A 26,549-nucleotide genomic window follows, 5' to 3' on the forward strand; every position below is an offset into this window, starting at 1 on the left:
TTTCAAAATCATTATTTTTTTTTAAGATTTTATTCATTCATTAATGAGAGACAGAGAGAGAGAGAGAGGCAGAGGCACAGGCAGAGGGAGAAGCAGGCTCCATGCAGGGGGCCCGACGTGAGACTCGATCCCTGGTCGGATCATGCCCTGGGCCAAAGGCGACGCTAAACCCCTGGGCCAAAGGCGACGCTAAACCCCTGGGCCACCCGGGCTGCCCCTCAAAATCATTATTTATTGAAACAAAAATTTGGTAATAATCATTTTTCAATTAATTCATGAGTTACTGACACTGTTTACACAAGATGAGAATTATAAATTACCCTTAGTTTATACTCTGCCTTAATTTATAAACTAATTTCTAAATTACACAAATGGAAAATGCTTATTATTACTTGCATATGTAAAATGTGTTATCCTTTGTTCCTTTCAATATCCTTTCACGCCAGTTCCTAACTTTATAAATTGTGAATTTTTAGCTTCTATACTACCCTGACTCCTAGAATAATTCTGTGCAAGGTTCCTGCCCTACTATGTGACTTAACTTGATTTCCTTTGTTTCTACTCCCATAAAATGAAGAGGTAGTAACATTATAGGGCCATATTTTGGACGATCTATAATGTATGTAAGATTACAAGCACACAACTAACATGTGGTCAGTGTTCAATAGTAAAATATAATACTATAGCTCCTGCTACTACTACAATTACTAATATTGCTACTAATTCTAAAAATAAGAGGAGGAAGGAAAATATGGTGAATGAGAAAAAAAATAAGGAAAAGAAGAAAAAAACAATGAAATTTTAAGTGTTTGTGTGTGTGTGTATGTGCATCTATATAATAATATGTTTGGGGGCACCTGGGTCACTCAGTGGTTGAGCATCTGTGTTTGGCTCAGGGCATGATCCCAGGGTCCTGGGATCAAATCCTGCATCGGACTCCCCACAGGGAGCCTGCTTCTCCCTCTCTCTATGTCTCTGCCTCTCTCTGTGTGTCTCTCATGACCAAATAAATAAAATCTTATAATAATAATAATAATAATAATAATAATAATAATAATGTGTGTAGTGTAAATTTGTGTTTTGTATCTTTACAAAATAGAGGATTTTCTCCTTTTCCACAAAGACTTGCTATGCCACTAAAACCCTGAGCATGACCTATCCCCAAAGGAACTAAATGATGGAATTACCAAGGTGATGAAAGGGGACCCCTGACAAAATAAATATATATTGGAATAAAAGGTTCTGAAAGGAAATGGAAGGCATTTTACTTTTTTTTCCCATTGAAGATAATAACAGCATGTGAAACAACTTCTCTTGCTATTTTTACCGCATGACCTAAGTGTACAGCTCTGCATGGGATCCTTGGTCATTCCAAAACCCTAGTAATTGGAGGAAGGTGGACAAAGTTACGGTTATAAGACTAGACCAATGGAATTTATGGCTTGAAGAGATTATATAGAATTCTCTGGAGCAGCCGTTCCTACCAACATGCTTGCTGGCTCTTTTGTGTTCTAGAGAAAGGAGAGGACAATAGGAGGAAAGATCCCAATTCTAAGACAAGGAATTCCACTTACTTTTTCTCCTGTAGTCTTACCAGCAAATTTTCTCTCTCTCTCTTTTTGTGTGTGTGTGTGTGTGTGTGTGACATTTTACCATCTTTTTAGAAACATTATCAGTTTTTTTTTCAATCTACTTAGACCGCCATGCAGAAATAGCTCATATCTGTCCAATTACCTTTTACTATCAAGTCAATGGAATTTTCCCTTCACATTATTTTAGATTCTGACAACACATTGTTCTGTATATCATTCTCCAGTAAACTTTAGTTTTTACTGGATTTCTTTTTGCTTTTTATTCTTTTTAATCCTCATGAACCAGAAGGAATTCTGTGAGCCAGAAGGAATTTCATCCCTAAATAAACAGCCTCCGTCATACAAATGTATGTGTACACACAGATCAACATGTGCAGTTTCTGGCACATGTCTTCACTTATCCATCTTAAAACTCTAATGATGGACATAAAGATATTTTTCAACTGAATAAGACAAAATTTATTCAACAAGAGACATCACACGGCATCATGTGGTGCTATAAAAATAATTTAAATGACTGATGGCTTCATTGACATAAGGTAATAAAAATAATTTATTCCAGGAAAACTGTACTAAGATAGTTGCTAATAAATATATATTTTGAGGGACTGGAAAACTCTATATTTCTATTTCTATTCTTATTCAGAAAATTTGCTTTAGAGACAAGATGTAGAAATTGATTCATTTAACTGATGAATGACTGATAATTAAGTCATTTCAACAGAATTTTACCAAATAGTTTTCCAGATTACATTAATTACGACTACTGGTAATTTGGGGTAGCCTCATCTATTGTTGGCATCTCTTAAGTATGAGAAACCCCCCCTGAAAAGTGAGCTAGGAAGTACTTTTTAGTCTTTCCACCTAACCCCTTGGGGCCACAGGAAAAAAAACAACCTACCTATTCCATGTGGCAGCCCTTCAGGTAAGTCAAGGCAGTCATGTTATTCCCCCCTGGTTCTGCTGTCATTTTGCTTAATCAGTAGTCAGATCTCATAGGGGGCAGCTCCACACTCTTTCGATCACGCCCTCTGAACAGAGTAGAGTCTGTCCACCTCCCTCTGTAGGGACTGCAAAACCTAAGTTAGATCCAAGCAGGTAGAGTGTAATTATCATCTCTCTTCTGCAAATTAAGTTTCCAAAATGTCACTTAAAATCATACGGTGTCCTTGATGAGCACTTTCCACCTTTAATCCATATTTAAGATTCTACTGTAATCTCAAGACCTTTCTCATAATGCATCCCTGCTAAAATTTTCCCCATTCTAACAGTAAGTGGTTTTTTATTGTTACTGTTCCTTGCTTGTTTGCTTGTTTTGTGCCATTTGTTTGAAACTCATCTGTGAGAATACAAAAATTTCCCAGGCAATTTCAAAGAGTGATGATACTTAGTGAAAATCAAGTTTAAAAACAACATAAGAATAGTGTTTTGTATTTCTTTTTTTTGTGTGTGGGGGGGATAATATTTTTTAATTTAAATTCAAATTAGTTTACACACAGTGTAGTATGGGTTTCAGGTGTAGAATTTAGTGATTCATCACATACATATCACACCCAGTGCTCATCCCAACAAGTGCCCTCCTTAATGTCCATCCCCCACTGAGTCCATCTCCCAAGCTACCTCCCCTCCAACGAACCCTCAATTTGTTCTCTATATTAGGAGTCACTTATGGTTTCCTCCCTCTCTGTTTTAATCTTATTTTTCCTCCTTTTCCTCTATGTTCATCGGCTTTCTGTCTTAAATTCCACATATGAGTGAAATCATATATTTCTTTTTCTCTGATCAACTTATTTTGCTTAGAATAAAACATTCTAGCTCCATCCACATCATTGCAAATGGCAAGATTTCATTCTTTTCGATGGCTGAGTAATAATCCATTGCATATATATACCACTTCTTTATCCATTCATCAATTCATGGGCACTTGGGCTTTTTCCATAATTGGAAATTATGGTGCTAGTGCTGCTACAAACAATGGGGTACATGTGCCCCTTTGAATCAGAATGTTTGTATCCTCTGGATAAATACCTACTAGGGCAATTGCTGGGTCATAGGGTAGTTCTGTTTTTAAACTTTTTGAGAAACCTCCTTGCTGTTTTCCACAGTGGCTGCATCAGTTTGCATTCCCACCAATAGTGTGTAGAAGAATTCCCCTTTTCCCACATCCTCACCAACAACTGTTTCCTGAATTGTTTATTCTAGTCATTCTGACTGGTGTGAGGTGGTATCTCATTGTGGTTTTGATTTGTATTTCCCTGATGATGAGTGATGGTGAGCATCTTTTCATGTGTCTCTTAGCCATCTGGATGTATTCTTTGGAAAAATATCTACTCATGTCCTTTGTTCATTTCTTAACTGGATTATTTGTGTTTTTGGGTGTTGAGTTTGATAAGTTATTTATAGATTTGGATACTAACCCTTTCCCAGTTATGTCATTTGCAAATATCTTCTCTCATTCCATAGGTTGCCCTTTAGTTTTGTTGACTGTTTCCTTGTCTGTACAAAAAATTTGATCTTGATAAGGTCTCAATAGTTCATTTTTGCTTTTGTTTCCCTTGCTTCGAGAGACGTACGTAGTAAGAACTTGCTATGGCTGAGGTCAAAGAGTTTGCTGCCTGTTTTCTCCTCTAGGATTTTGGTGGTTTCCTATCTTATATTTAGATCTTTCATCCATTTTGAATTTATTTTTGTGCATAGTGTAGGAAAGTGGTCCAGTTCCATTCTTTTCTGTGTGGCTATACAGTTTTCCCAACACATGAGAAGACTGTCTTTTTTCCATTTGATATTATTTCCTGCTTTAAGATTAGTGGACCATACAGTTGTGGGTCCTCTATTCTATTCCATTGATCTATGTGTCTGTTTTTGTGCCATCACCATGCTTTGTTGATAATTACAGCTTTGTAATACAGCTAGTAGCCCAGAATTATAATGCCTCCCACTTTGCTTTGCTTTTTCAACAGTACTTTGGTTATGTGGGGTCATTTCTGATTCCATACAAATTTTAGAATTATTTGTTCTAGCTCGGTGAAAAATGCTGGTGTTATTTTGATAGAGATTGCATTGAATGTGTAGATTGTTTTGAGGAATATCCACTTTAAAAATATTTACATATTTATTTATTTGAGGGGGGGGGCACGAATGAGGGAGAGGGACACATGGAGAGGGAGAAGAGAAGTAGACTCCCCACTGAGCATGGAGCCCAACATAGGGCTTGGTCTCACTATCCTAAGATACAACTTGAGCTGAAATCAAGAATTGGGCGCTTAACTGACTGAAGCACCCAGGCACCCTAAGTATTATAGACATTTTTATCAATATTTGTTCTTCCAATCCATGGGCATGGAATGTTTTCTCATTTCTTTCTGTCTTCTTCATCTTATTTCATAAGTGTTCTATAATTTTCAACATACAGATATTTTACCTCTTTGTTTAGGTTTACTCCTAGGTATCTTATGGTTTTTGCTGCAATTGTAAATGGAATTGATTCCTTGATTTCTTTTTCTGCTGGTTCATTATTGATGCATAGAAATGCAAATTTTCTGTATGTTGATTTTATATCCTGGGACTTTGCCAAATTCATGTATCAATTCTAGTAATTTTTGGTGGAGTCTTTTGGATTGTATACACAGACTATCTTGTCCTCTGCAAAGAGTGACAGTCTGACATCTTCCTAGCTGAGTTGGATGCATTTTATTTCTTTTTGTCGTCTGATTGCTGAGGTTAGGACTTCTAATACTATGTTGAACAAGAGTGGTGAGAGTGGATATTCCTCTAGTGTTCCTCATCTTAGGGGAAAAGTGTTCAGTTTTCCCCGTTGAGGATGATATTAGCTGTGGGTTTTTTTTTGCATATGGCCTTTCTGATGTTTATATTCCTTTTATCCCTACTTTCTTGAGGGTTCTTATCAAGAAGTGTGCTGTATTTTCTCAAATGCCTTTCCTGTATCTATTGAGAAGATCATATGATTTTCATTCCTTCTTTCATATTTGTGCTGTGTCATATTGATTGATTTGCTGAAATCAAACCACTCCCATAGCCCAAAAATAGATCCCACTTGATCATGGTGAATAATCTTTTTAATGCACTGCTGGATTTCATTAGCTAGTATTTTGTTGAAAATTTCTGCATCTATGTTCATCAGGGATATTGGTCTGCAATTCACATTTTTAGTGGGGTTTTTGTCTGGTTTTGGAATCAAAGTAATACTGGCCTCACAGAATGAGTCTGGAAATTTTCCTTCCATTTCTATTTTTTGGAACAGCCTCAGAAAAAGAATAAGTATTAATTCTTCTTTAAATGTCTTGTAGAATTCTCCTGGGAAGCCATCTGGCCCTACACTCTTATTTATTGGGAGATTTTTTTTGTATTATTACAGATTCAAGTTTTTGCTGGCTATGGCTTTGTTCAAATTTTTCTATTTCTTCCTGTTTCAGTTTTGGTAGTTTATATGTTTCTAGGAATTTATCCATTTCTTCTTGATTGCCCTATTTGTTGTCATATAATTGCTCATAATTTTCTCTTCTAATTGTTTGTATTTCTGTGGTATTGGTTGTGATCTCTCCTCTTTCATTCATGATTTTATTTATTTGGGTCCTTTCTCTTTTCTTTTTGACAAGTCTGGCTAGGGTTTATCAATTTTGTTAATTCTTTCAAAGAACCAGCTCCTAGCTTCATTGATCTGTTCTACTGTGTTTTTTAGAATTTCTATATCATTTTTTTTCTGCTCTAATTTTAACTCTTTCCCTTCTTCTTCTGGTTTTAGGCTTTATTTGTTGTTCTTTTCCCTGCTATTTTAGATGCAAGGTTAGGTTGTGTATTTGAGACTTTTTTGTTTCTAGAAAGGCCTGCATTGCTACACACTTCCCTCTTATGACTGCCTCTGCTTTGTCTCAGAGGCTTTGGACTGTCATGTTTTCATTTTCATTTGTGTCTATGTATTTTTTTAATAGCTTCTTTAATTTCTTGGTTAGCCCATTCGTTCCTTAGTAGGATGTTCTTTAATCTCCATCTTTAATCTTTAATCTTTTAATCTTTAATCTTTTGCCATCTTTCCAAAAGTTTTCTTGTGGTTGACTTAAAGTTTCATAATATATGATCTGAAAATATTCATAGTATGGTTTCAATCTTTTTGCACTGATTGAGGCCTGATATGTGACCCAATATGTGAATTATTCTGGAGAATGTTCCATGTGCACTCAAGAAGAATAGGTATTCTGTTGCATTGGGATGAAATGTTCTAATATATCTGTTAAATCCTTCTGGTCCAGGGTTTCAATCAAAGCCATTTTTCCCTTGTTGATCTTCTGCTCAAAGATTTTTTCATTGCTGTGAGTGGGGTGTTAAGATACCTTACTATTATTGTATCATTATCAGAGTTTCTCTAACTTTGTTATTGATTTATATATTTGACTGCTCCCACGTTGGGAGCATAAATGTTTACAATTGTTAGATCTTCTTGTTGAATAAACCCCTTTGTTATAATAGAGTGCCCTTCTTCATCTCTTATTACAGTCTTTGATTTAAAATCTAGTTTATCCTATATTAGTATGGCTACTCCCAGCTTTCCTTTTTTTGTCCATTAGCAAGATAGATGGTTCTTCACTCTCTCATTTGCAATATGGAGGTGTCTTTGGGTCTGAAATGAGCCTCTTGTGGGGTTGCCAAGGTGGCTCAGTCTTTTAAGCATCTCACTTCAGCTCAGGTCATGATCTCAGGATCTGGGGATCAAGCCCTGATTTCCAGCTCCCTATGAAGCAGGGAGTCTGTCCTTCCTCTTCTTCCTCTGCCCCTCCTTCCACTTGTGTTCTCTCTCTCTCTCAAATAAATAAATATAATATTTTAAAGTCTTTTTTAGGGGATCCCTGGGTGGCGCAGCGGTTTGGCGCCTGCCTTTGGCCCAGGGCGCGATCCTGGAGACCTGGGATCGAGTCCCACATCAGGCTCCCGGTGCATGGAGCCTGCTTCTCCCTCTGCCTGTGTCTCTGCCTCTCTCTCTCTCTGTGACTATCATAAATAAATTTTTAAAAAAAGTCTTTTTTAAAATAAATAAATAAAACGAGTCTCCTGTAAGCAGCATATTGATAGGTCTTATTTTTTTTATTCATTCTGATATGCTATGGCTTTTGATTGTAGCATTGAGTCCATTCACATTCAGAGTAGTATTGAGAGATATGAATTTAGTACCATTATATTACCTGTAAAGTCACTACTCCTGTAGAATGCCTCTGTTCCTTTCCAGCCCTTTTGCTTTTTTTGGGTTTTCTTCCCCCCTCACAGGGTCCCCTTTAATATTTCTTGCATTGTTGGTTTAGTGTTCACGAACTCCTTCAGTTTTTGCTTGTCCTGGAAATTCTTTACCCCTCCTTCTATTCTGAATGACAGCCTTGCTGGATATAGAATTCTTGGCTGCCTATTTTTCTCCTTCAGTGTGTTGAATATATCATGCCACTTTCTTCTGCCCTGCCTTATTTCTGTGGACAGGTCTGCTACTAACCTTATGTATCTTCCCTTATGGATGAAGGACCTTTTGTCCCTAGCTGCTTCCAGAATTTTCCCCTTATATTTGTACTTTGCAAGTTTCACTATGATATATCCTGGTGTTGACCTGTTTTTGTTGATTTTGAGGGGAGTCCTCTGTGCTTTTTGGACTTAAATGACTGTTTCCTTCCCCAGATTAGCAAGTTCTCAGCCATAATGCTTTCAAATAGACCTTCTGCCTCTTTTTCCCCACTCTTCTTCTGCTTCTGGGATTTGTAGGATATGGATGTTACTGCACTTTGTGGAATTGCTGAGTTCCCTATGACTATATTCATGATTGAATAGTTTTCTTTCATTCTTCTTTTCAGCTTCATTATTTTCCATAATTTTAGCTTCTATATCGCCTATTCATTCCTCTGCTTTTTCCATCCTTGATGTGATTACATTCAGTTGATTTTTTCATCTCAGCTATAGCATTTTTTAGTTTGGCCCGACTATCTTATTTAGGTTTTTTATCTCTGCAACGAGGGTTTCTTTGGTGTCTTCTATGCTCCTTTCAAGCCCAGCTAGTATTCTTATGACTGTTGTTCTAAATTCTTGTTCAGATATACTGCTTATATCTGTTTTGAACAAATCCTTGGAATTCCTCCATCTTGTCATTATGTCTAGGTTTCTATCTTTTTCATGTTATGAGAGCTCATTATGTTTCCTGCTTCTGAGAGTAATACTATATTAAGAAAGGGTCCTACACTATCCAGGGCCTGGTGTTTCATGAAATGTTCTTGGTGTATGTTGTGAGCATTTCCCTTTTTCTTTTGGCTGCTCTTTCCCACAGGTCAATCCTCTGCAGAGTTCCTCTTTGCTTGCCATGGGGAGTGTCTGGACCTTTAACTAGGTGTGCTTTGATTTCTTCATTAAGATAAACTTGATTTAAAAAAATAGAAAGCCTGACCCCAAAAACGAGAAAATGAAATAAACAAATCAACAAATGAACAAAAACTATGAGCCTGATTCCAAGAAAAAGTAAAAAAACATTTAAAATAATTTAAAATTTTTAAAAATTAAAAAATAATAATAACATTAAAAAAATACTGGTCCTATTTCCACCAGAACTGAAGCTAATGTTTTGGGTCTATGGTCAGTAGCCTTGATGAATGCAGGAGGCCTGCATTGGTCTTCTAAGGGATAGGACCGTTGCTCTGGTTCACAATAAGACCTGACCTTTAAAGATGCCCCTGCCAGGCATGGGAGGGGGGGGAGTCTAAGAGACTCCAGCCTCCCCTGGAGACACTGTGTTTCTCTCTGAAGTCCCATGGTGCTGGTGAACAGGAAGGTGGAATCTGGTCTCACTTCACCCTCTTGTCCCTTGAGAGGGGAACTTGTGACCACCATTGTTCAAGGGGCTCTCACAGAAGAACAAACTCTCTCTCCTGTGTCCCTGGCCATCAGTATGTCCAGAGCCACAAGTCTCCTGTGTTTTATGTCTGGCCAGCAGCTAGGACACAAAACAACAAATCTTAAAGGACCCTGTGATGCAGGGACCTGCTTCCTTCCCAGGAGAGCCTCACGGTACTGCACCCAGCACTGCTTTACCCCAGAAAAGCAGTCACTTGCCTATATGAGTGTTCAGAGTTTCTGGGAAGCACAGTGAAAAATTGGAACCAAGTTATCTGCCCTCTGCATGTACCTCTGTTCCCTGCTGTTGAATGGCTGTTCAAATGGCACGTGGCAGGCCTTTTGTCCTTGGAGAGGCAATTCACCTCAATGAAGAAACATTGAAGATTGTTTTTCTTAATCTTCAGATCAATTTCCTAGTTGTTCAAAATGATTTTATGTTGCTCTAGCTGTGTTCCAGGGATGAGGCAACCCAGGGTCCCTCTACTACTCCATCATCATAACTCCCGTCCATGCTTTATATTTTCTTAAATGCAGTTTCTCAGACATTTGTTAAAGTATTGGACATAGTAAAGATGTTCTTGTAAATGTGTAGATATAAATGGTTATCTACCCATAGGAAACAATGAGTGACTATGCTTGATGTGTAAAAGATAAAGGAGTGTGAGTTTGCTTCTGTTTTTAACATTATTGATTCTGTGTTCCCACTTCTGAAAGTCTTTGTCTTCTTTTACATATTATTATTTTCCCTCTTTTTCATCTAACTTTCTTCCAATTTTTGTGTTCTCTCTTCAATTTTTTTCTTCCTCATCTCCCCCCCTCCTTTTTTTTTTTTTTTTTTTTTTTTTTGTATCTCTATGATACATGAAAGCAGAGTTTGCTGGCAAGAAGTTCAGGAAGAACAAGTTGAAGGCATGGGACAATTCTATTACCTGTTAACTAATATTAAACTTTTTAAGCTATATCATGTATATAAATGCAATACAGAACTTCATAGTATACAAAACTTCATAGTATCAAAAGTAAAAAACCGTTTCATACATCTAGAAAAAATTCAGAATGAATGAGAAATAGAGGAAGGTAAGTTAAAAAATATTAAATGCTTTATCAAACCAAAACTATAATTGTAATATATATTTAAAAACCCAAACCATTAATTTCTCTCTCATTTTTTCTTAAATTTCTAATTTTATTCAAAAGGACCTGGATAATATATTATTTTTCCCTACCCCTTGCTTATTATCTGGCACATAATAAAGGCATGAATAAATATTTGTTGGAGAAATAAATTCACAAAAGAGAATATGCATTTATACAGTCTTAGTGGAGGCCGGAATATTAAAGGAAAAGGAGCTTCTCTTATATCATGTGCTGGAAGACCAGTCATTAAATAATCAACAGTTAATTATCTGTCTTTATTAACAGTATAGGAAATATAGACAAATTTTCTCACCACATAAGTCTAACAGATTGGGGGAAAGAGAAAAAAGGAAGTAAGTTCCCCAAACCTTGCCCATTTTCCCATTTACTTATTAGCAGCTAAAGCAGGAACAGGTTGTGGTCTGGGGAAACATGAAACCACATGCCTCATGCCTGCCAAAGATGTGTGTGTGTGTGTGTGTGTGTGTGTGTGTGTGTGAGAGAGAGAGAGAGAGAGAGAGAGAGAGAGAGAGAGAGAGTCATCTAGAGACATATTCTCATATTATTTGGAGAAATCTGTGATAATTACTGAAATGGATACCCTATCATATCATAAAACCAGTATTTGGAATTTCTGGTTCAACGAACTTAACCCTTTCCTTTCTTCTTCCTGTCATGTTTCTCAACGTGTTCCAACCCCACCCCAAACTTTACCCCAATCTTGGCAGAATCAGACTCAAGAAACAAGCAGTCACTTTTCAATGTCTAAGTTGCTCTCTCCTAGTGAGCTAAAGCACTTAAAGAGATACATTAACTTTCAGGCCTCTTGGGTGCTATTCAGAGCAATGGTTTATAACAGTTAATAATGTATAACATAACTAGAGAATGCCTTAGGCAGGCTCATTGTGTAGTAAACATAATAAAACAGTTTCTTTTTAGTATCAATTGGAAGTACATTATTTCCCCCACCATTAAGACATAGTAAATGAATAAAAAGATCACATCATTTGCATATCTTGTAGAGCTATGGTGTATTTTATCTCATTTATATTTTAATCACTCACACTCTGTTGTTCACTTTTTTATGCATAATCCTTTTTAAAAGGTACAAATATTTGTTTGCCTCACTTTTATGTGCATCATCACTTTTATGATGGACACCATGTTTAGCAACCCACCTTTAGGGGGAACTGCTTTTAATTTTATTAAAAAAACAAGAAAAGTGTCTCATTATCAGGGGAGGCAAGTTAGACCCAGCACCTTTGCTTGTCAGAGAATATCATTCTCTGGGGTCTACTGTAACACTGACCTTCTGTTATTTCCCTTCTAGTCAAGGGAGTCACTTCTCTACCTCTCCTCTAAGCTCAGGACCACCCAAGCCCCCCTTGACTTATTTCCAGTCCTGGAGAAATAAATAAGTAATTAGGATTGAATTGGAATAATGCCTGAATATTACTGACTAATATTACAACTTCTTGCCCATTCGTCTCTTCTAATCCTTCAACTGCTTTCTGGTATTACTTCTTTGCTTTGAACTCTGAGAACTAGATGTCACTGCTAGCTCATTCCAAGGATTTAATCAAAGACTTTGATATTAGACTGAGCATTCTTTTAAAAAAATATTTTATTTGTTTATTTATTCATGAGAGGCACAGAGAGAGGCAGAGACAGAGGCAGAGGAAGAAGCAGGCCCCTGTGGGGAGCCCGATGTGGGACTTCATCCCAGGACCCCAGGATCATACCCTGAGCCCAAGGCGGATGCTCAACTGCTGAGCCACCCAGGTGCCTCATAGACTGATCATTCTTGGCTCATTATTAGGTTGGCCTTCTGTCACTGATTTGTTCCTGGTAAAAATCTGCATTATCTACCTCAATTAAGAAGCTTAAATCAGAGGGAAAAAAAAAGTGTAAAGGATATAAAAAGAGCATCTATCCAACACACACAATAGTGGCCAAAATCCTATTTGGGCACTTTGCAAAATTTGAAGCCACCAGGCTAGAAGGAACAATTCTAAAGGAAATTACGATCATTGAAAAAGTCTATTAAAACAATCAAGAGCCCAATGATATGAGAGATGTGATGATCTACTTAATACGAAATCTCAGAAGGTGCTGTCCAAAATGAAATAGCTGTAGTTAAAAGGTGGCAATGTTTCCTCAACCTTTCCAGTTGACTTGCCTCATCAGAACCCTCTCAGCTTTTGCCCCAGTGCAACTGCACTTTTGAGTCACACTCGATTGTTGACACTGGCTCCCTGACATCTTACCTATTGCTCCGTGTCTATCTGTCAGTACCGCTAAGTGCAGCTTATCTGATCAATCTTTCCTCAAGGTTTGGAACCCCTGCCAACCTGCAGGGAGACAGCCTCTCACTCTTCAATAGAGAGAAAACAGTAGGTCGCCCCAATGGACTTTGAGTACCCTATCAGAACGAGCAACTCAGGTTTTTGTTTTTTTTAACATAAGGACTGCAACTCAGGATTCTCATTATATGCTAATTCGAGTATTAAAAATTATTGCAAACTGGCTTATATTGTTTATATGCTGAATATAAAGAGAGAAAACATTATGTCAAAAAGGGCAAGACTGAGTCAGCGTTCAGCATTTCTCAGTGTACTGCACAAAATGGCTGGGAATGAAGTAGAATTTCCTATTTTATTTTACCCAGAGGCTACCAAAAACATTTCCTCTACAAATTGTTATAGGCCCAGAGTTAAAGCGGCATGATTTTAGGTAGCTCCAGGTAAACATCTGTTAATTGCTCTATTTTGCTGACTTGAATATCATGATTTGTGTAATGCCAACACATTAGTGAGTTAGAAATTTTAGTTGCTATAATTGTCATTTGTTATTGTATTACAGCAAAATTGGCATCTCAAAAGCTGTGATTAAGAAAAAAAAGTGAATAAATCATTTCTATATGCTTTTTATCTGGTTTGGTTTAATATTATCAATGTTTTCTGAATCTTGCAGCCCTATGAACTTATCTCTATCATTGATGGCTTTAATAAATAGAAACATATTAAATAAAACTAAGTTTAACTGAACTGCCTGCTGTATATTCATATAGTACAAAGAACTATACGTGAAGACGTGGTCTGGATTTATGTGTGGATGAATAAAACACTGAGAGATTACATAAATAAAATTTCTTTCTTTAACTCTGTTCACTGCAGCAAGAACTTCTGAAGTAAATCAGGAACAATGACCTGCCACATCTTGGTTAGAATCACTGTCACTCTGAATTTCTAAAATTGTATGAAACTGCAGCCACTGTGGACAACAGTATGGGGGTCCTCAAAAAGTCAGAATTAGAATTACCCTATGATCCAGTAATTGCACTATTCGGTATATACCCAAAATACGAAACAGTAATCCAAAGGGATACATTCACCTCTTTGTGTACTGGGGAATTATTTACAATAGTGAAATTATGGAAGCCGCCCATGTCCCTTGGTAGATGAATGGATAAAGAAAGATGTGATTGATGATGATGATGATAGATAGATAGATAGATAGATAGATAGATAGATAATAGATATAGATATAGATATACATACATGTAATTGTACAAAATGTATAATGGAATATTATTCAGTCATAAAAAGCAATGAAACTGGGGCATCTAGGTAGCTCAGTGGTTGAGCGTCTGCCTTCAGCCCAGGACCTGATCCCAGGGCCCCAGGATCGAGTCCCGCATCGGGCTCCCTGCAGGGAGCCTGCTTCTCCCTCCACCTGTGTGTCTGCCTCTCTCTGTGTCTCTCATGAATAAATAAACAAAATCTTAAAAAAAAAAATCTAAATATTTCCTCTAAGAATCTGTATCCTTAAAAAAAAAAAAGGCAATAAAATCTTGTTTCAACAATCAGGATGGAGCTAGAGGGTATAATGCTAAGCGAAATAAATCAGTCGGAGAAAGACAAATACCACATGATTTCACTCATATATGGAGTTTAAGAAACAAAACAGATGAGCAAAGGAAAAAAAGAAGAGAGAGACAAACCAAGACACAGAGTCTTAACTATAGAGAATAGGCTGATGGTTACCAGAGCGGAGTTGGGGGTGATGGGGGGGTGGGGATTAGGGAGGGCACTTTATCATGATGAGCACTGAGTACTGTATGGAACTGATGAATCACTATTTTGTATACCTGAAACTAAATATAACACTGTGTGTTAACTATACTGAAATTTAAAAACTTAATTTTAAAAAAGATATCTGTCAAGCAAAACTAAAATACACATCCTAAATTTCTTAAACTTGTATCACATTTGTGGGGGAAGATCCGGGAAGCCACTTCATGAAACTCAGAGCAAAATACTGACTAACCACAAACTGAGTTTGGCCCTTGATCATTCTCTCGAGAAGTAGAGAAAAGGAACTGAGATAAACAGGTACCAAGAGTGATTTGCTTTAGTACAGAATAAACACTGAGTTACTACCCAAAAAATAAATAAAACCGTGTGAAACTATTATGGTTTCAACAATGTGTGTTTAGTTATTAGCGTATTTCTTCAATAGCTATGTCAGAAGTTTTTAAACTGCTCAAAAACCTGAAGGATGCAAACATAATTTAGACGGGCATTTTCCATTCAAGGATTATAAGTGAAATCAAGGAGACATGTATACAAGCAACTGTAATTTGAGGTAGGAAGTGGTGACTGCCTTAAGAGAAGTAAAAATAAAGTGCTATGGGACCTCAAAGCAAGAAGACCGAACTCCCAACTAGTCAAGAGAAGGTTTTATATGAATATAAAATTTTAAAGCAACTGGCAGAGAGGCACACATGGCTCAGAAATGGATCACAGTATATTGTGGAATATAATGGATCACAGAGGAGGTATTTCAATTCATATGAAAAGAATGGTCTAATTTAGTAAATGGATATTACAACTGATTCTCCATTAGAAGAAAATACATTGGATCCCAGTCTCACCCAATTCCTGTTGATTAAAGGTAGAATTATAAAACAATAAAAATCTTAGAAGACATTTAGGAGACTATATACACAACCTAGAAACTTTGAAAGTTTGTTATAAATAAGATAAAAAAGTGATGCCTGGGGGACTCGGGGGTTGAGCTTCCTCTGCCTTTGGCCCAGGGCATGACCCTGGGGTTCTGGGATCGAGTCCCATGTCCGGCTCCCTGCAAGGAGCCTGCTTCTCCTTCTGCCTGTGTCTCTGCTTCTCTGTGTGTGTCTCTCATGAATAAATAAATAAAATCTTAAAAAAAAGCCTACAAGTTAGGAAACAAAAAATGAATATATTTGCTACATAAATATTAAAACTTCTATATGGAGAACTATATCTTAAGAAGTTAATACATAACAGACTGTGAAACAAACACTTATAATGCAGATAATAAGAAAGCATTATTATATTTAACATACTAAAAGCTCTTAAAACTGATAACCAGCGAGCCCGGATAGCTCAGTCGGTAGAGCATCAGACTTTTAATCTGAGGGTCCAGGGTTCAAGTCCCTGTTCGGGCGGCGCTTCCCCTTTTGGGATCCCTGGGTGGCGCAGCGGTTTGGCACCTGCCTTTGGCCCAGGGCGCGATCCTGGAGACCCGGGATCGAATCCCACGTCGGGCTCCTGGTGCATGGAGCCTGCTTCTCCCTCTGCCTGTGTCTCTGCCTCTCTCTCTCTCTCTGTGACTATCATAAATAAATAAAAAAATTAAAAAAAAAAAAAAACTGATAACCAAAAAGCTGACATCTCAGTTAAAAAACAGGGTAAAGAATAAGAATAGATAATGTACAGAGCAAATCAAAATGACCAATAGATACATGCAAGTACGGTGGCCCACTCAGAGAATGAGAGAAATGCAGATGAAGGTACTGTTGAGACAGGAAAATTTTCTCATGCAGATGGCATTTGGTCAAAAGCGAGATAATGCCTAACATCCTCCCCCACGTAATAGAAATGTTAAGTCTCACAGACTTCTCAAAAAGCAATCTGAAAGCATGTGTTGGACTTAAAACACATAGACCAGTGATCTCACTCCCAAGAAGTAAAACCACTACTATATTAAAGAATGTTCATTGATGTACTGTGTTGGTAGCAACACTAGAAAAGAAGAAGTGAATGCCTGTCAGTGAGAAAATGGTTAAATAAGTTGTGGTTTATCTTTGCTGAGATGTATGATGAAGTTATTTTTTAATGAGTCAAATCTCTATCAGCTGATATGTATGGGTTTCTGAAATGAACTATTAAATAAGAAAAATCAAGATGCAGAGATGTATAGACGAAATATTTCTATTTTGGAAGTCAAAGAGTTGAAACTGTGTGTGTGTGCAATTACATGAATTAAAAGAACATGGAAGAAGGCAAAGTAGAATGCTAACACCAAGATCCTGGGAGTGTGTTTGAAAAAAATGGGTGGTGGGAAAGGGGAAGAAATTGTGGAAGGTCTAAAAGAAAAATAACACTTAATATGTATGGACTGAACATCTTACAAGTATCTATGTGCAAAACTAATAACCCATCAATAAAGGCGCGGAAGCTAGGAAACCACCCTCCATCAATGGGGCGCCCAGTGTGACAGCCATGGGAGAGGACCTACAATGGTGTCAGAAGGAATCCCCAGTTGCTGATTCAAAGTTATTTACCACTTTCCTAGGAAGGAAAAATTGAGGGCTGATATCAGAACCTACAAAAGCTTCACTTAGTTAGCTACATCTAACTGGGTATAATAACTGTTTGGTTGCCTTTTATTTTCATGTAAAAATGGAGCCCAACTAGAAGAATCATTACAAATATAAATGGAGAAAGGGCTTTTTTGATGATGTAAGGTTTCTTTCAATTGAAGTAGAAGAATATGTTACAGAGAACAGAAGGAGACATTTCTGGAAAAATTCATTTAGAGCACAATTATGGGAAAGCCTGGCTGGCTAAGCATCTTGGACTTCTCTTGTAGCCTGAAGGACTGCGAATAACACGGTAGCAGGAAAGCTACAAGGTCAGTTGGATGGGGGGTTGGGAGCAGAGGCACAAAATCACAACTTTAATTTCAAATAACATTTTATTTTTATTCACTGGTCAGAAACTTTCAGCAGAAGATTTTTTTTTAATTTCCAAAATACATAAAATTAGAAAGCGTAATGTAATAAATTCCCATATATCCGTTGTTTTAATCTGCTTCGGCTGCTATAGCAAAACACCATAGACTGGGTGTCTTCACAAAAATATATTTCTCACAGTCCTGGAGGCTGGGAAATCTAAGATCAACTGGCCAGCTGATTCAGTTTCTGGTGAAGACTCTTCCAGGTTTGCACAGCCGCCATCTCCCTCTGTCCTCATGTGCCCCCTTCTTGGTGCATGCATGCATGTGGAGAAAGAGGCCTCTCTCCCTCCCTTTTCTTATAAAGACACCAATCCCATGAGATTAAGAGCTCACCTTTACAACCTCATTTAATCTTAATCACCTCCTAAAAGCCCTATCTCCAAATACAGTCTTGTTGGGGGTTAGGGGTTCAATGTGTGAATTTGAAGGAAACACAGTTCAGTCCACAGTACTCATCATTTAAGTTTGATAAAGATCAAGATTTTTCTACTTTTTTATCATATAACCTATTTCTTCTTTTGTTATGAAATATTTTAAAGGAAGTCTCAGGTATTAGATCTTTCATACCTATAATCTTCAGTATATAATTTCCAAATATATGGGGTTTTATTTACATAAGCACTTGACTATTCCACAACTGATAAAATTAACAATAATTTCTCAGTATAATCTAACAACCAGACCATTTTCATATTATACTAATTATCTCTAAAATGTCATTTTTTGTTGCTTTATCTAAATCAGAATATAAACAACGTCTGAACATTACTATTTGTTGTTATATAACTCAAATTTCTTTTAATATAACTGTCTTCCCTCACTAAACTTTTTTTTAATTAATTCAATTGAGACACTGAGTTGTATTTCTTTCAGTAGAGTGTCCTATATTCTAAATCTATGTATTTTATTAATGTCATTTAATTTGCCCCTCAACCACCTGTATTTCTTGCAAATCATCAGTTAAGTCTATAGACTTCATTAAATTCAGGTACAATTTCTTAAATAAAGAATATTTAAGTGATTCTATATAGTTCTTTTCCCAGCATTTCAGGATGAATATGTCACATAATGTCGGTTTGTCCTGATTTTAATGATTCTAAGATTGAACAGTAGGTCAAGATGGTGACATCTGATTCCTCATTAATCTTTCATCCAATGGTCTTATCTATTGATGATTACTTCATTTGGTATTGAAAAAAAGGTTGATTTTTCCTAGTTGTATCATCTTCTGTAGCTTATTAACAGAATTCTTTTCTCATCAACTTTTAAATGTTTAAGGAGGTTAGGTACTCTCTTGGGCTAAGATTTGGACAATATGTTTGAATATTTATTGTCCTGCCCTAGTTATATCTGTGATAGAATTATCATTTATGGGCAGCCTGGGTGGCTCAGTGGTTTAGCATCACCTTCAGCCCAGGGCCTGATCCTGGAGACCCGGGATTGAGTCCCACATCAGGCTCCCTGCATGGAGCCTGCTTCTCCCTCTGCCTGTGTCTCTGCCTCTCTCTCTCTCTCTCTCTCTCTCTGTGTGTGTCTTTCATTAATAAATAAATAATTTTAAAAAAGAATTATAATTTATTTTCCTACAGATTTATTCATTTATTAATAAATATTTGTTGCATGCCTACTATATACTAAGCCCAGATGTATCAGTGCACAGAGATCTAAAAAATTCTTACACTAATAAAACTATTAATGAGACACAGACAATAAGCCATGTAAATAAGTAAACTTCAGAATATTTTCGATGGTGATACATCCCCTGGAGGAACAATATGGTAGAGAAAGAATAAAGTGTATTAGAGGAAAGGGTTATTGCCATTTCATATAGCATAATTAGAAAAAGCCTCATGACATGATTATACTTTAGAGAAGACATGAGAAAATTAACTGACCGCATCATGCAGATACTAGAGGAAGAGCATTTTTTGTAGAAAAAAACATTGAAATTCACAAAGATCTTAAGACTAGAGCATGCCTTAAGGAAGAGTAAGAGGGCTAGTATGGCTGGAGCATAGTAAGAGAATAGGGTGTAAGTCGATGACTCAGAGAAGCAACAGGAGCTAGACTTTGTAAGGCCTTGTAGGCCACTGTGTGGGTGTCAGCTTTTATTCTGGAAGGAACAAGGGCCATGGAAGGTTTTGAGGGGAGGAATAACATGATATAACTTATGGCTAAATGTAATTCCTGTGGTTGTTGAATTGAGAATAGGTCTAGAGGATCAAGGACGGGAAGGAAAGTATAATCCAGGTGAGAGATGATGGTGTTTGGTTCAGGGTACATATAAGTAAGAAGAGATCAGGTTTCAGATATACTTTGAAGGTAGAGCCAACACAGTTTACTGGCAGATAAGGTATGGGATGTGAAAGGAAAATGAAAGTCAATGGTGATTGCAAATTTTTGACCTGAGCCCCTGGAAGTTTGGATTTGCTTCTAAGATGAAGAAGACCAAGAAGCAAGTGTAAAAGGAAGAACAGTTTGGGCATGTGAAGTTTGAGATGAATTTTGGATACTCAACTAAAGTTGAAGAATATGCAGAAAAATATTCAAATCTGAATTGAGGGAGAGGCTTATAGCAGGAATTTAAATATGAGCATCATAAATTCATAGATAATAGATAATATTTAAGGCCAAGGGTCTAGACGAAATAAATAAGGGAGGAAGTATAGCTTTAAAGAGAAGAAATTTAAGGATTGAGCCCTTTAGCATGTACCCATGCTGATGGAAATGAGCTAACAAAGGTAAGTGGATGGTGTTACAAAAGGGTTTGGGTGAGATTTTCTGAAACAATTCCCAGGAGCTGTCAAAAGGCTAAGGTGTCCAGTATACAAGTCAAAGTTTTGGCCTTTCTTGGAGTATAAGGGCAGAGATGGGGGTGGATAGTAAGTAGAAGGGGGAGAGTGGACACTGTCTTCTCATTGCTTCTGTGTTCTCACTGACATAGGAAGCAAGGTGACCAGCTGAGAGCGAGGACTAGAGAGGAACTGTTGAAGATCCGAGGAGAGGAAAAGTCACTAAGAAAGGAGGAAGGAGAACGAACAGAGAAACGGAGATTTCTGACTGGCAGCCTGGCAGCCCCGTGAAGTTGGTAGCGTATGTGACTTTTCCTATCTGGTTTGCGGAATATGTAGGCCGTCTAAACAGGTAGAATTAGATATTAATAGGATGAGAAACAAAAGGTGGTTGAATCGAGAACTGTATTGCTGGGTAGGATTGAAGAATAGGTAATGTTTGGAGCATTGAGGGGGAAAACAAGGTAGCTGGGGGTTGGAGAATGGAATGCTCGAAGGCAAGATGCTGGAGGGATTTCTGCTTAAGCTAAGGTATAGGGTGCACCTGTAGGAGGGGTCGCTGATAACAAGGTGGAGGGCAAAAGAGGAGAAAAGTCCGGGAGGCCAACAGTTTACATATTACAAATTGGGTATGTTTTCCATTTAAGAGACATCAAGTCAAGAATTCGAATCTATATTTTTAAGACACCAGGGAACATTTGTTATTTGCTTCTCAAAAGCCTGGCAGGAGGGGTATTCAGTATCTTCATAACCCTGGGAAGGACTTACACTTAGGAATGAAATTTTGAGAATCAGGAAAATACAAATAGAATGTACATGGTCCCTAAGGCCTTTACCAGTTGGGCAAAGAGACTGTCATTCTACCACTTGTCCCAGACCCTTCTGTCCAGCTGTGCCAAAGCGTTCACACGAAGACAGAGTTTTTAAACAGCATGCGCCTTGGGGTGAACACATGATTCAAATCACAGCTCCAAGACTTTCGAGATGTATCAACTTGGTCAAGTTATTTAACCCCTTAATCCTCAGCCTCTTATCTGCAACAGAGGGAGAGTAAACTTAACTTGAAGGATGGTTGTGGGACTCCCGATAGAGAACATCGCAAGGCTCTAGCATAGCTCCTGGAACAGTGATTAGTAGCTATTATTAGATTTCATTTCCAAAACTCCTTAAATGCTCTCACTTCCATGACTTTGCCCCTGGTGTTCTCTTTTAGAGAGACCTTTTAGACCTTTTAGAGGTCCTTTTAGACCTTTAGACCTTAAAGACCTTTTAGAGGTCTTTGTCTGTGTACAACAGAGTTGCTGATTTGCTTATCTACACTGTTTATGCCTCAGCTGAAGACTGTCTTATCAGCATCTGATTCTTTAGGCACCAGACCCTCCCTCACAGAGGTAATTCAGTTCAGGACTGTTTGAATGAACCAGATAAATGGATGTGACATGCCCGCATTTAGGGAGATGTGATAGTTATGCTCACGTGCTTTTACTTTCACAAAAAAAAATATAGCAAATAAAGATGGATCGAAGCAAAAGCACTTTGTGAAGAACTAAAAAAATTAATAAACAAATATTGGATTAAATTGACAGGTTATGACTGTTTTGCCTATTTTTTATGTATATTATAGATAATTGACTAAAATGCTATGTGGTTTTATGATCCTCCTTGGCAAGCAACAAGTGAAAATGTAGAATATTTAATCCATTTGAAATTGGATCATGTCAAAAAAAAAGCAAATGGTCAGTCCTTGCCCTAAACATTCTTATCACCCAGTACAGTCCTGTTACAGGGCAGTTTGCCCCTATTTTGGTCATCTCGGGATCATAGTTTGAAATTCAAAGCTACACTTCCACAGTTTTCAGCAAGAATTCAGTTTCAAGGAACCTATTTGTCACATGTTCAAACACCTGGCCTTTTGGTTGTTTGTTCTAACATGTGCTTCTGGAACTAATATGCTTACTGCGATTTTTGCCCCAAATGCCATACTTGAAGTACTTCTAAAGCACTGTTCTTTCTCCAGGCAGTTGAGTTGTGCTGAAATGTTCTAATGATCCCAGGGTCAAGTATATTACAAAGAACTTTTCTGGCTTTGAATTTCCTTCCACACATCATAACTCTGTTGGAATTTAGACCTCAATGTAAACGGCAGGAAGACCGACATTTGCATAAAAGGATTATGCACCATCCAAAGAATTAAACTACAGGGAAGTTGATTTATCTGCCCTTCCATCAGAAGAAACCTCTACTAACTGCTATTTCTGCAGTGTACAACAATAATTAGTGTGCATAATGATTCCTTTGAGGCACAGAAGTGCATTCTGAATTCTCAATAGATATAAAATTATTTTGGTACATATCCACTACTACTTGTACCACACTGTGTTCTAGTTCTTAGAAAACCGGCAAATCCCATTCATTCTGTAAGCTAATGTCTTGTTAAGTTTTGTTAAGTACAAAAGATAATACTCTGACTATGCCAAGGAAATTCGTTTTCAATCTTAGTTCATTGTAAACCTCCAATTTGCAGAGGCGATGCCATCCAGTGAAACGCCCTCACCAGGAACTTCATTACCTGACTTTGAAACAAATATAGGAAGCATGAAAGTATTGTCTAAGGCATGAGAAAAGTGTTGGGGTGGTAATAAAATAGCATTAAGAATGGAGCGAAATAAAGTTACAAGGACTGGACAACACGAAATAGGCCTCGGCACAAAGCCCGAGATAATGAGCAAGGCTCCAAAAGGTAGCAGGAGAGAATAGGTGTGCTGAGGTGAAGAAGGGCAATGGATAAAGATTAGTTTGGTACAAGGCAGACCAGGGCAGGGCAGGTTCCACATTCAGGAAACCTCTGATGGGACGACAGAGTCAACTCACGGCAGCCTGCAGACTTCCAGCTGGACAAACTTCTGACCAGAGCAGAGGAAAACACAGGGCAGGAGAATGGGGATAAAATTCAAGTTTACTCAGTTTGGGCACCATTATTTTCAACCAAGCATCAATAGACAAAGCATATACAAAAATTTACCAAGAACATTTCCACTGGCCAGACAGTTTATTATAATTTTTGAAGTTGTTATTATAGTATGGTTAGCTTTTTTTTTTCTTTTTTTACAAACGGAGCTATTCCTAGAAAATCACATACTGAAGGAACACTTCATTCTGTTTTTAGTTAATATGTAGTGGTCATGACGCACAGTGACTGTAATGTTTAATGGGTTATAACAATCTTTTGTTGGAAGAGAAATGTTTTGAACATACACGTTACTATCAATTGATTTTTGGAGAAGAAACACAAGTCAAGGGAACGGTGTATTTCAAGTGGAATAAGGATCACTGGCATTGTTTCAAACTGGAAAGCTGAGCTTTTATTTTGGAGTTTGGGGGTGGGGGTGTCTTTTCCAGTTAATTAAATCACAAGTTATTGGTCTGTATTAATTAAATTTTTCAGGACTATGTCAAATTCTCCAGTTATGTAACCCGATGTAAAATATATGATGTTACATTTAGAAGAGATCCTTAGTGATCTTTCAGTCAGGACAATCTTCTTTTCTAGATGAAGCAACTATGCCGAGAAAGACAAACTAATCCACTCTGGGCCAATAGGGCTCCTAATGTATCTGTTCAATAGTGTTTCGAGTAAATTATTTGATAATAAAGAAAAATGACTTTGCAGATCTAGCAGGCTGTAAATCATTTTTGGTTTTCACGTTTTTCACTGTGACTTTATGCCAAGTTTGCTTTCTAAATCCTCACAAAAAGATGCTCAGATTAAAGAGAGAGAGAAAGCAAATGAGAAAAACATTTTTCAAAGACACATTGTACATTTAATTCAATTATAGGGTTTTCTACCTTATATTTTTACCTTTGCTTTTTAGTCTTTGACTAATCAGAACAAATTAGGCATAAAATAAAATACATTCTACTTTAGGTTTTTCTTTCTCTACTATAGCATTTTTGGTTTCCTCAAGAAAAAAATCAAACAGAAGGACTGTAAATGAATAAAAAAAAAAAAAAAAAAAGGAAAGTATGCACAAGAGTGTGACCAGGAAAAGATGACCAGAGATCCAGTTAGGTGCCAAAATAGGGACTGCAGACAGAAGGAATGAATCCATGTACCAGAACTTTTGACTCCAACGGAATGATGCCCAGGTATTATATTCACTTATATATGATAACATCAACCACACAGAAGATGCTACCCATATGCAAGCAAAACATAAGCATGCATTTAAATAGATCTGTTTTTTTTTTTCATTCACAAAAACTCAATCATGCTCTATGCACATCATGACTTCATATGTTTTGCAATCACAGGGCCACAAATAAGCAGGATTCTATATAACTAGGGGCAGCACCAAGGGGTAGCCACCTCATTATCTCAATTAGCCTTTTCATGCCTCAATCCAAACTTCTGCAAATAAATAAGCAGTCTTACTCAAACAGTAGACTTGATCTACAAATGTAGCCTTCAGAGATTACTTAGACACAGATCTCTCACTCTTCCAACTGTATTACGGCCAAAATCCTCTCCTTTATGGAAACTTTGGAGTTTCTCCCGATGCTTGCTTTATGGGAATTGTAGAGGTAGGTGAAATCACATTCATGAACACTAATGTTAGGAGAGAGGAGCTAGGACTTCGGGCTAATTTGTAGCAGACCTGAACTTGGAGTGTACACGAGAATTCAGGTCCAATAAACCATGTAGCGATGTATTTATCATAGTAAGATGCAAGCTGTTTTAAAGAATGGAATTCTTGCATAGGTATGGTATAAAAATTGGTTGCATATAGAGAGGTCTGGTTGGTCTTTGTCCTGGTTCCTTTAATCTTCTGGAATTTCCTGAGTGATAAAAGTACCTTTGTATTTATGGTGCCCCTCCTCTCATTCCTGTTAGATTTCCTAACTAGGTGATCACGGAGGGCCCCATGGGGCACACCAGATAGTTGATGCTAACAAGGCATGTTAGGGTTAAGAGCCAGCCATACTAAAAAGACCAATCACAAGGTTTTGAGCCATGTATCTTCATCTAGCTCCAAGGAGATGAGAGGGTCAGAAGATGGAGTTCAACGCTGTTGGCAATAATTAAATTAATTGTGCCTAGATGAGGAAGCCTCGATAACATTCTGGATACGAAAGGGTCACATGAGCTTCCTGGTGGAAAATACTCTTTGGGCATTGTCACACATCAGTGCGAGGATGGTAACTCCTGTGTGAGAATGATGGTAGCTTCTATTTGGAACTCTCCCAGCCACTGCTCCATGTGTCTCTTCTTTGGCCTGCATAAGGGACAGGGTATAATCAGATACTGCTCTGGCCTCTGCGGTAATCTTGCCCACATTTCCTTTATCAAGCAAGTGAACTTGCTTCAGTTGCTGTGGTTGTTGGCTGCTAATAGTTACGGCTTCCCCTTTCTTTGGAGAATTGTCTTTGGGAAAACAAGAGCCACCTTGCCCAAGAGATTACACTGTATCCCTGACAGGTCCCTCCCCCACAATGGACATGTGGGACAAAAGGCCATCCCTTCTCACCTCAAGATGGGGCCAGCTCTGTGGAGAAATTAGTGCTCCCAGGGCTCCCGGTGGGATCAGACTGAAGGTCAGCTCCCAATAAGACCACCTTGCTTATTAGCTTTATCTCCTACCCCAGCCTGCTCCCCTCACGCCATTTCTTGCATGAGCACTTCTTCAATAATCACCTCTCCAAGATATTTCCGCCTCAGGCTCTACTTATGTAAGTTGAAACACAATGGGTAAATTAGCCAATATGTGAGGAATTGTATTATTAATAATTTTTATATCTTCTAATCTTATAGTTGATATATTATATTATGAAGGAATCCTTCTATTTGCCATTGCTATAAGAATGCTAATTTCTTCCTTGCCTTTAAATGGAAGACAAGTGAACATATTTTCATATATCTTAAGTACTGAGTAAGGGTCAGACATTATACTGGGCACTACCACACCATATGTGTGCATGTGTGCATATACACAAAATCATTTCATTTCCTCCATCATTCCAGGGGATCAGCCATCTTTATTTTATAGAAAAGATAAAAAGCTCCTTAAGGTCACAAATATAGGGAGTAGGG

General features: G+C 37.6%; 1 protein-coding gene and 1 non-coding gene across 21 annotated transcripts in view; one reads left to right on the forward strand and one right to left on the reverse strand.

The window, feature by feature from the left end:
* The window catches only part of NLGN1 (neuroligin 1), an 805,972-nt gene that overhangs the window by 473,419 nt on the left and 306,004 nt on the right, over positions 1-26,549 (reverse strand). The gene's annotated exons all lie outside the window — the stretch shown is intronic.
* Positions 16,023-16,095, forward strand: TRNAK-UUU (transfer RNA lysine (anticodon UUU)). Its single transcript has one exon. It is a non-coding gene; the product is annotated as a tRNA-Lys (tRNA).

This window comes from Vulpes vulpes, chromosome 3 (assembly GCF_048418805.1).
Source record: "Vulpes vulpes isolate BD-2025 chromosome 3, VulVul3, whole genome shotgun sequence".
NCBI classification, from domain to species: domain Eukaryota; kingdom Metazoa; phylum Chordata; class Mammalia; order Carnivora; family Canidae; genus Vulpes; species Vulpes vulpes.